Here is an 11,565-nt window from a genome sequence, read left to right on the forward strand (position 1 = left end):
CAGAGAAGGGTAGAGGGAGGGAGAGAGAGGGGGGGAAGGGGGGAGAGAGACTGGGAGAGAGAGAGAGAGAGAGAGAGAGAGAGAGAGAGAGAGAGAGAGAGAGAGAGAGAGAGACCATATGACCCATTTTGACATCCCAATACACAACATGACCCCTTGTGACACCATATGACCTCATAGGACACCATATTGTGTCCTATGACCCCTCAGGTCACCATATGACCCCTTTTAATATCCTAGTACATGACATGACCCCTTATGACACCATATGACCCCTTAGGATACCCTATGGCATCATTGGGATGTTAAAAGGGGTCACATGGTGTCTTAAGGGGTCACATGGTGTCCTATGACCCCTTAGGACACCATCTGACCCCTTTTAACATCCTAGTACACAACATGATCCCTTGTAACACCATATGACCCCTTAGGACACCATATGGTGTTTTAAGGGGTCATATGGTGTTTTATGACCCCTTAAGACACCACGATATGACCCCTTTTAACATCTTAGTACATGACATGACCCCTTATGACACCATATAACCCCTTAGGACACCATATGGAGTCGTTAGGGGTCTGTTAGTGAATAGATTTTTCTCTTTGCATTCAAATGACTAATTTTAGGACTCTGTTACCTTCTTTTAAGAACAAATGGTTCACTGAACAGTTGGGTCAGCGTTTGTTCAATCACCTCCCTCTGAATTTTTGCCTAGGTACAGCTCCCTATCTAGATTTTTCATAAAGTATGTTTTTGTTTTTATATTTATATCCAAAATGAAAGCTTCTAACTAGAAAGCATATAAGGCCACCTATATCATTCTTGGATGAAAGGCTATAACTTTCTTCATATCTCATAAATAATGGAAACTATCTTCTTAATTTTCAAAGTATGTAATTACAGTAACTAAAACAAAGTTCAATATACTTCTTCCAAATAAAGACGAACAGATTCAGAGAAAATGAATGCACCCACAAACATGAATCTTTTCCAGAGTAAACAACACATTCAAAGGAAAGAACATCAGAGTGATATTGAAAAACTGCAATGAAATAATCAAATACTGTTTCCCGATCGGATGAACATATGCAAAGACAAGTTATCCATTCAGATTCAAAATTCACAGATCTTTCTTCTCCCCAAAAACAATATCACCAGATTTCATATATATATATCTTTATGTAATCAAAGACATAACGATACAGCTGCTAATCTTTTTCCACCACATATTTCAACCATCTGATTCCTCCTTTGATTAGGAATGAGAAAATACAAAAACAAACACACGTTCCAGTTTTCTTTAAAATTAGTTACTAAAAATCTAACCCTTCTACCATCGATTCTACTTAATTTATAGTCTAAACGAGGGGGGTCTCCTTGAAAACTCGACCACTCCCCGATAAAAGAGTTACGAAATGAACATAAAATATTTTGGGACAATTGTCCCAAAGTTTTTGCATAACTATGAAAAATGTTTTGTTTTTTAAAATAAAGAAAACAAGCCCAAAGCGGATGCACTATGTTATATCTCATCATCACCCTCTTCTCCATCTTCGCGAGCGTCATGAGCAGCCGTGAGTTCTTGGATCATTGATTGGCTTGGGATTTTCATTGCATTAAGTTTCGCCTTTGCCACCTCTTTATTCCATCTGTGTTGCACCATTTTCTCTGAATGCTTCGACAATTGATCATTCCCAATGAATACCATTGATTCGATCCTAGCCACTTTGGTTATATCCTCCGATGTGAAACTACTCCTAACTCTGATCTTCTCCATGTTCAACCGGAACGACTTGACTGCTTCCTGTGTACTTGCCCCGCAGATTCCTAGTTCCCAGTCATGATCGGGATTAACCACTTTATTATCTTTGATAATACTGCTCTGTAAATCCTGGAGTTCATAGACGAAGGTTTTTGCATCTGTAATTACCGACTGAAAGGTGAGCACCCGCCACATGATAGTCTTCTTAAGCACGAAAAGTTGGCACTCATCAGATACCAACTTAATCGAATGTTCTATGAGAAATCTGGTAGTTTCGTACTCTTCGATTTCGGTAAACAGAGGCAGGACATTTTGCCATTTGTTCTCTTCTTTCTCCCATGGTACAAGCTGATTTTGGATTTCGGAAATCAGGCCCTGTACCTCACCACACAACTTCCGGGAGTCGGTAATGTATTTTTCACCATCTTTGGTTACTTGTTCAATCCATTTTTCAACTGCTTCAGCGATACTCTTAGCCCGTTGAACTTGATCCATCAACTTCCTATTTTTTTGAGAAGTTGGGTCAAAATTCTCAGTGGCATGGGATATTGGCATTTCTCCAAGGCAACCGATGCTCTCGATGAACTGAGCCAAAACACTGATATGTCTTTTAAGTTCTCTTTTCTCTCGTCCATCTTTCTCTGACCGGGTAAGCATCTTCTTTGCTGACACTTGGAAAAAATGGTTATCTGTATCCCTGCTCATCTTTCCCAATTCTATTTTTGTTATTTCAAAATCATCAGAATCGGCCTCTTTGTTCTCATCCCTCAGTTTGTAAGAAGCAATTTCCGCCGTCCACTTACCAGTTTCCTCGTCATTGTTTAGGTGCGTGGTGATCTTGAACCTCTTTGGCTTTGGATTCTTCTCAGAGTACTTGGCAACCATCTCCTGAATTGGAATGGTCACAGGAAGAGAGCTCCTTTTCTTGTTCACTGAGGTTGTTAACCATTTAGGAGTCGCAGCAGAATGAGAAGTTCCTTCAATCATTTTTGGGGGTGGCGTCATTGCTACAGTCATCGTTTGAGATTCTAGAGCACAAGCAACTTCACCATCCAAATCTTCAATTTCAAAGATCTGAGCTTCAAGTACGACATCTTTGGCTCCCATATCCTTGACCTGGTCCATCCTCTTCTGGGTGACACTACGTGATCGAGTATACCGAGGGGTACTGAAATCCAGAGTTGGGCTAGTTCTACGTTTAGGCTGAGCTGACTTGATTTCCTTACCTGCACAATAGGAGCACTGTTAGAAGGATGTTTTGGTGAAGACATACTTCTCATAGAAAGAGGCTTGGCATCTGGCTTCATTGCTTTCTTCTTGGTCACCCATGCCACTGTTCTGTCCAGAACTCGTTTGGTTCTCGATTGAATGTCATCATTTCATCTTCATCCCAATTAATTGGGGGCATTTCAGTCTCTGCATGGGCTAAATACCCTGGTTCAAATAGTTCAAGATAATCTTCTTCAAGCCCTTTAATATCTATCTTTATTTGCAGAGAAATAATCTGTTCCAGCACCAGTCTCATATTTTCTCTTTTGAAGACTTCAGGTTCATCTGAACAGTCTTCCCAGAAATCTTCTAACTGTGGCGTGGGAAGATAAGGCATTAAACCAAGGCTCCGAGAAAATCCTTTGTTGTCAAACCCTTTTCTTTCAGCATACAGAGAGAAATTAAAATTTCGAAGATCCGCTCCTATACTTAATGCATCAGACATTGAATTACAGGATAACACTCCCAAATGTATTGGAAAATGACCTTCCCACTTGTCCTTTGGCTGTGCCTTCTTGACCACGGAAGTCAGTTGTCTACATACTTCTGCCAGGACAAAACAATCAAAACAGGAATGCGGAAGCCTGAAGGGTTCCTCTTCAAAGCCTCCCCACTCGTATATAGCAAAAGCGTGGAAACTGGGATGTAAAAGCTTCCGAACTTCTTAATCAAAGCCTGCGCATCATTTGAAATCTGTTTGTCTTTTGTACCTTTCAGTTCATGACACATATTGCCCAGGAATGCATTATGTACCCTTCTGAAATCTTGTAGGGCATTGTCCTTTTGTAGCATTGGATAAAACTCATACACCGGAATATCTTCCTCAGCGGGCTGCTTGGGTATGCCGGTTAACTCCTTAACACAGGCCAGACAATACAAAATATACGAGGACATGAAGAAATTTTGTTGAAATTGCTTGGCTAGACTCAACTGCTCTTTCATCGAATCAGCAATTAACTCCGCCCAATCCATATATTGTTTTCCTTCCATAACTAATTGTACATAGCAATATATCCAATCATCAAAAGTTATAAGCTTCGACAGAACCTCTGGCTCGATGTAATAGAAGCATTACATCGTGGATATGTTGCAACATGTGGTTCTTGTTAGGATTTTTAGGCAGTCTAGAACCACCTCTCTGAGGGGACTTTCAACCAGTACTTTGCCACATTATTCCTGTGTCCAGCTCTATCCGCATTGAACTCACTAATTGATTGAGCAGGGGAGAAATTAGAAAACTGATAATCTGGTATCTTGAGCACCGAAGCAATCACTTCGCGGTTAATGGCGAGAAGGGTTTCGCCGTTATCCCCTTTTGATGGTTTTAGATACAGGGTCGTATCTGGCAATACACTCCCGAACAAGCTCTGGACAAGGGATTGCCGGAGGAAAGGCTGCAGCTTCTAAAAGTCCACTACTCAAAATCTCTATATAGAAAGACTTATCAACACCCCTGAACACCCTTTCTTTCAAATCTTCAAGGTTCTCACCCTTGAGGTCAGTATCACTAACTATGGCTTCTGTGGACGCCATGCTAAAGACGTTTCCCAAACAAGTGCAGGGTGGACTTCATGATTTCAAAACAAGAAACCCAAACTTGATTGCAATGAAACCAAACCTATGTATGAGAGAAAATGCAAGGGAAAACATTGGAGAGAATAAGGGAAAAAACTCACCTTCACAGCTGTATAATTGGACGATGGCTAGCGGCAAGAAAAACTCTATCCAGGGACAATATAAACACAAATCCAGCAGCAAGAGCAAACGCAGAACACAAAATGATTTTCATACCTTATAAAGAAAGGTAATAATGCAGACACATTAAATGCAATGATTTTCACAATTTCATTCCGAACGCAGCAAATTGATAGATTAGACCCCTGCACGCATGCATTGAATGCATGGCGGCGTACTTTAAGAAACTGCCAGTTCCCGCAATGTTCACTTACTTCGAAAAACCAAAGAACGACATCACTTTACAATATGGTTCTGCCTCTCCATATTTAGCAATAAATGCACTTCTTCGAAACATTAGAAACCGCGGGACCCACCAATATTGAACCTGTGTGAACATCTTGAACCAACTTCTTGAGTGTTCAAGTAGTTTCAAGATGTACCTCCGCGTCAAATTGTTGATTGCTTTTGTCCTGTTGAACACGTTGAACATATTTGAACCCTTTGAACTTAGTTCAACAAGTTCAACACAAATATAATGTCACCGAACAAGAAAAACTTTATTAAAGAGCCGCTGCAAAAACTTAGAGAAAAATGTTAGTACGAAGAACCTTTTCTGAACAATTCGGAACCTATTGAACCTAAATGAACATCTTGAAACCTAGTTCAGAATGGTTCGACGTGTTCAAGGAGTACAATGAATTGTCCGAACTTGAATGAAAATGACTAGAGAAAGGACTTGAGGCCGCATTTTAAAGACTTGAACCAAGGTAATATGGTATGAACTAGGACTCCAACATAAAAAGGAAATTATGACCCATTCTCGACATGAAGAATAAATGACGAAAGTAACAGGGTCATATGGTGTTTTATGACCCCTTAGGACGCCATGTGACCCCTTTTAACATCCTAGTACACGAAATCATCCCTTGTAACATCATATGACCCCTTTGGACACAATATGGTGTCCTAAGGGGTCATATGGTGTTCTATGACCCCTTACGACACCACATGACCCCTTTTTAACATCCTAGTACATGACATGATCCTTTGTAACACCATATGACACCTTAGGACATCATATGGGATCGTTAGGGGTCATACGGTGTCCTAAGGGTCATATGGTGTTATATGACCCCTTAGGACACCATAAGACCCCTTTTAACATCCTAGTACATGACATGATCCCTTGTAACACCATATGACCCCTTAGGACATCATATGGTGTCGTTAGGGGTCATATGGTGTCCTATGACCCCTTAAGACACCATATGACCCCTTTTAACATCCTGGTACACGAAATGACCCCCTAGCATACCATACGACCCCTTAGCACACCATATATGGTGTTGTTAGGGGTCGCATGGTGTCCTAAGGGTCATATTGTGTCTCGTGACCCCTTAGGATGCCATATGACCCCTTTTAACATCCTATTACACAACATGACCTCTTGTGATATCATATGACCCCTTAGGGACACCATATGACCCCTTTTAACATCCTAGTACATGAAATAACACCTCATGACACCATATGACCCCTTACGACACCATATGGTGTCGTTAGGGGTCATATGGGGTCCTAAGGGGTCATATGGTGTTCTATGACCCCTTAGGATGTCATGTGATCCCTTTTAACATCCTAGTACACGATATGACCCCTTTGTGACACTATTTGACCCCTTCGGAATCCATATGGTGTCGTTAGGGTCATATGGTGTCTTGAGGGGTCATATGGTGTTCTATGACCCCTTTGGACACAATATGACCCCTTATGACACCACTTGACCCCTTAGGACAATATGATGTTCTAAGAGGTCATTTGGTGTCCTAAGGGGTCATATGGTGTCTTAAGTGGTTGAATATAGTGTTCTAACACATGTGTGTGCTCTTAGTACCCCATATGACCCCTAATGACATTGTATGGTCCCTTAGGACACAATATGTCCCCTTTTAACATCCTAGTACACGATATGACCCCTTAGGACAATATGATGTCCTAATGGGTCATATGGTGTCCTAGAGAGTCATATGGTGTTCTAACACATGTGTGGCACCTTGGGACACCATATGACCCCTAACAACATCATATAAACCCTTAGGACACCATATGACCCATTTTAACATACTAGTACATGAAACGACCCCTTGTGACACCATATGACCCTTTAGGACACCATATGGTGTCACGGGGGGTCGCATGGTGATCTATGACCCCTTAGAACACCATATGACCCCTTTTAACATCCCAGTACATGACATGACCCTTTATGACACCATATAACCCATTAGGATATGATATGGAGTCATTAGGGGTCATGTGGTGTCCTAAGGGGTCATATGGTGTTCTATGACCCCTTAGGACACCATATGACCCCTTTTAACATCATAGTACACAACATGATCCCTTGTAACACCATATGACCCTTGAGGACACCATATGGTGTTGTTAGGGGTCATATGGTGTCGTAAGGGGTCATATCATGTCATGTGACCCCTTAGGACACCATATGACCCCTTTTAACATCCTAGTAAATGACATGACCCCTTGTGGCACCATATGACTCCTTAGGACACCATATTAACCATTTTAACATCCTAGTACATGACATGATCCCTTGTGACACCATGTGACCCCTTAGGACACCATATGGTGTCGTTAGGGGTCATATGGTGTCCTAAGGGGTCATATGGTCTTTTATGACCCCTTAGGATACCATATGACCTCTTAGGACACCATATGGTGTCGTTAGGGATCATATGGTGTCTTAAGGGGTCATATGGGGTCCTAAGGGATCATGTGGTGTTCTATGACCACTTAGGATGCCATATGACCCATTTTAACATCCCAGTACATGACATGACCCCTTGTGACACCATATGACCCCTTAAGACACCATATGGTGTCGTTAGGGGTCATATGTTATCCTAATGGGTCATATGGTGTTCTATGACCCCTTAGGACACAATATGACCCCTTTTAATATCCTAGTGCATGACGTGACCCCTTATGGCACCATTTGACCCCTTATGACAATATGATGTTTCTAAGGGGGTCAGATTGTGTCTAAGGGGTCATATGGTATCTAAGGGGTCATATGGTGTCCTGAGGGGTTGAATATGATGTTCTAACATATTTCTAGGCCCCCAGGACCCCATATGACCCCTAACAACATCGTATGACCCCTTGGGACACCATATGACCTCTTTTAACATCTTAGTACACGACATGACCCCTTATGACAATATATGATCCCCTGGGACCATGATTATGCAATGAGTCATATGGTGTCCTAAGGGTCACATGGTGTTCGTGGGCCCTTAGGACACCATATGACCCCTAACGACACTGTATGATCCCACGGGACACCATATGACCCATTTAACATCCCAATACACGATATGACCCCTTGTGACACCATATGACCCCTTAGGACACTATATGACCCCTTAGGACACTATATAGTGTCGTAAGGGGTCATATAGTGTCTTAAGGGGTTATATGGTGTTCTATGACCCCTTAGGACACCATATGACCCCTTTTAACATCATAGTACATGACATGACCCCTTATGACACCATATAACCCCTTATGATACCATATGGAGTCGTTAGGGGTCATATGGTGTTCTATGACCCCCTAGGACACCATATGACCCCTTTTAACATCCTAGTACACAACATGATCCCTTATAACACCATGTGACCCTTTAGGACACCATACGGTTTCATTAGGGGTCATATGGTGTCCTATGATCCCTTTGGACACCATATGACCCCTTTTAACATTCTAGTACATGTCATGACCCCTTAGGACACCATATGACCCATTTTAACATCCTAGTATATGACATGACCCCTTGTGACACCATATGACCTCTTAGGACACCATATGGTGTTGTTAGGGGTCATATGGTGTCTTAAGGGGTCATATGGTGTTCTATGACCCCTTAGGACACCATACAACCTCTTTTAACATCACAGTGCACGACATGAACCCTTAGGACACCATATGGTTTCATTAAGGGTCATATGGTGTCTTAAGGGGTCATATGGTGTTCTATGACTCCTTAGGACACCGTATGGTATCGTTAAGGATCATATGGTGTCCTAAGGGGTCATATGGTGTTCTATGACTCCTCAGGACACCATATGACCCATTTTAACATCCTAGTACACAACATGACCCCTCGTGACACCATATGACCCATTAGGACACCATATGGTGTCGTTAGGGGTCATATGGTGTCCTAAGGGGTCATATGGTGTTCTATGACCCCTTATGATATAGTATGACCCCTTTTAACATCGCAGTACATGACATGACACCTTATGACACCATTTGACCCCTTAGGACAATATGATGTTCTAAGGGGTCATATGGTGTCCCAAGGAGTCATATGGTGTCCTAAGGGGTTGAATATGGTGTCCTAATGCATGTGTGGACCCTTAGGACCCCATATGACCCCTAACAACACCATATGACCACTTAGGACACCATATGACTCCTTTTAACATCCTAATACACGATGTGACCCCTTATGACAACATATGAACCCTTAGAACAATATGATGTCCTAATGGGTCATATGGTGTGCCAAGGGGTCATATGGTGTTCTAACACATGTGTGGGCCCTTAGGACACCATATGACCCCTAACAACATGGTATGACCCCTTAGGACACCATATGACCCATTTTAACATCCTAGTACATGATATAACCCGTTATGACACTATACGACCCCTTAGAACAATATGATGTTTTAATGGCTCATACTGTGTTGTAAGGGGTCATATGGTGTTCTAACACATGTGTGGGTCGTTAGGACCCCATATGACCCCTAACAACACCGCATGGCCCCTTAGGACACCATATGACCCTTTTTAACATCCTCATACACAACATGACCCCTTATGACACCATATGACCCCTCAGGACAATATGATGTCCTAATGACCCCTTTTAACATCCTAGTACATGACATGGCCACTTATGACACCATGTGACCTCTTAGGACAATATGATGCCCTAATAGGCCATATGGTGTCCTAAGGGGTCATATGGTGTCCTAAGGGGTCATATGTTGTTCTAACACATGTGTGGGCTCTTAGGACCTCATATGACCCCTAACGATACCGTATGACCCCTTATGACACCATATGACCCTTTTTAACATCCTACCCTTATGACACCACATGACCCCTTAGGACAATATGATGTCCTAATGGGTCATATGGTGTTATAACACATGTGTGGGCCCTTAGAACACCATATGAGCCCTTTTAACATCCTAGTACATGACATGATGCCGGCAATATGGTATCCTAAGGGGTCATATGTTGTTCTAACACATATGTGGGCCCTTAGGACATCATATGACCCCTAACGACACCATATGACTCCTTAGGACACCATATGGCCCCTCAGGACACCATATGAACCTTTAGGACCATATGATGTCCATATGGTGTCCTAAGGGGTCATTATAACATATGTGTTGCCCCTTGCAACCCCATATGACACCTAACGACACCATGTGACCCCTCAGAACACCATATGACCCCTAACAAAAATATTAATAATATATTTTAATATATATATTTATATATTATAGTATTTGTAGTCACATAAATCTGTCCACTTAATTAAATGAATACTTAGTATTTATTTAATTATTTAACCATCAATTAATGAATTAATTAAATTAATATTTAATTAATTCATCTTAACCCTCTTCTCCTATTAATTAAATAAATTATTTAATTTATTTGATTTAATTCACTTAACCAAATTCAGACCATTAATTAAATAAATAAATCATATTTATTTAATTAAATATTCTCTCACATTTAAATAAATTAATATTTATTTAAATCCCCCAAAATCCCACCTCTCACATTTAAATAAATTAACATTTATTTAAATCACCTTTATCCTCCACCCACTTGCATTTTCCTACAAATGCAAGTTGCACAATTATTTTAAATAAATTAACATTTATTTAAATCACCTTTATCCTCCACCCACTTGTATTTTCCTACAAATGCAAGTTGCACAATTATTTTAAATAAATCATTTATTTAAATCACCTTTATCCTCCACCCACTTGCATTTTCCTACAAAAGCAAGTTGCACAACTATTTTAAATAAATTATTTATTTAAAAACCTATTTATCCTCACCCACTTGAAACCTTTAATGGTTTCCCTTAAAGTCTTCAAACTTGATGGCTTCCTTCTATAGTCTTCTTAAGCCTTTAATGGTTTCCCTTAAAGTCTTCAAACTTGATGGCTTCCTTCTATAGTCTTCTTAAGACTTTAATGGTTTTCCTTAAAGTCTTCAAGCATTTTAATGCTTTATCTTCATTTTTCTCATTTAAATAAATTAATATTTATTTGAATATTTATCCAAATGCAAATTACACCATTTAATTGAAATAAATGATTTTATTTTAATTGAAAATACCAAAATTTCTCCCACTTGCATTTTCCTACAAAATCCACTTGCATGCCTAAACCCCTTCTAGAATTTTCTAATCACTTCTAAATAACCTAACCCCTTCTCTAAACTTTGTCACATTCCTAAGCAAAAGGGAAGTCACTTCTCAAACCCTCAAAGTCTTTGATAACCATTAAAGGCTTTCAACCTTCAACCGCTAAATGGCTCAAAGTCTTTGATAACCATTGAAGGCTTTCAACCTTCAACCACTTAATCCCCAAAGTCTCCAATAACCATTAATGGTTACCTCAAACCCTCCCACATGGTTAAAACATTTGTTTTGACTCAACCTCTACCCAACCCAAAGGTCTCATCGGGCCATTAATGCTTTTGACCATGATTATCTCTTAAACATTTGCAC

This window comes from Cryptomeria japonica, chromosome 3 (assembly GCF_030272615.1).
Source record: "Cryptomeria japonica chromosome 3, Sugi_1.0, whole genome shotgun sequence".
Taxonomy (NCBI): Eukaryota; Viridiplantae; Streptophyta; class Pinopsida; order Cupressales; family Cupressaceae; genus Cryptomeria; species Cryptomeria japonica.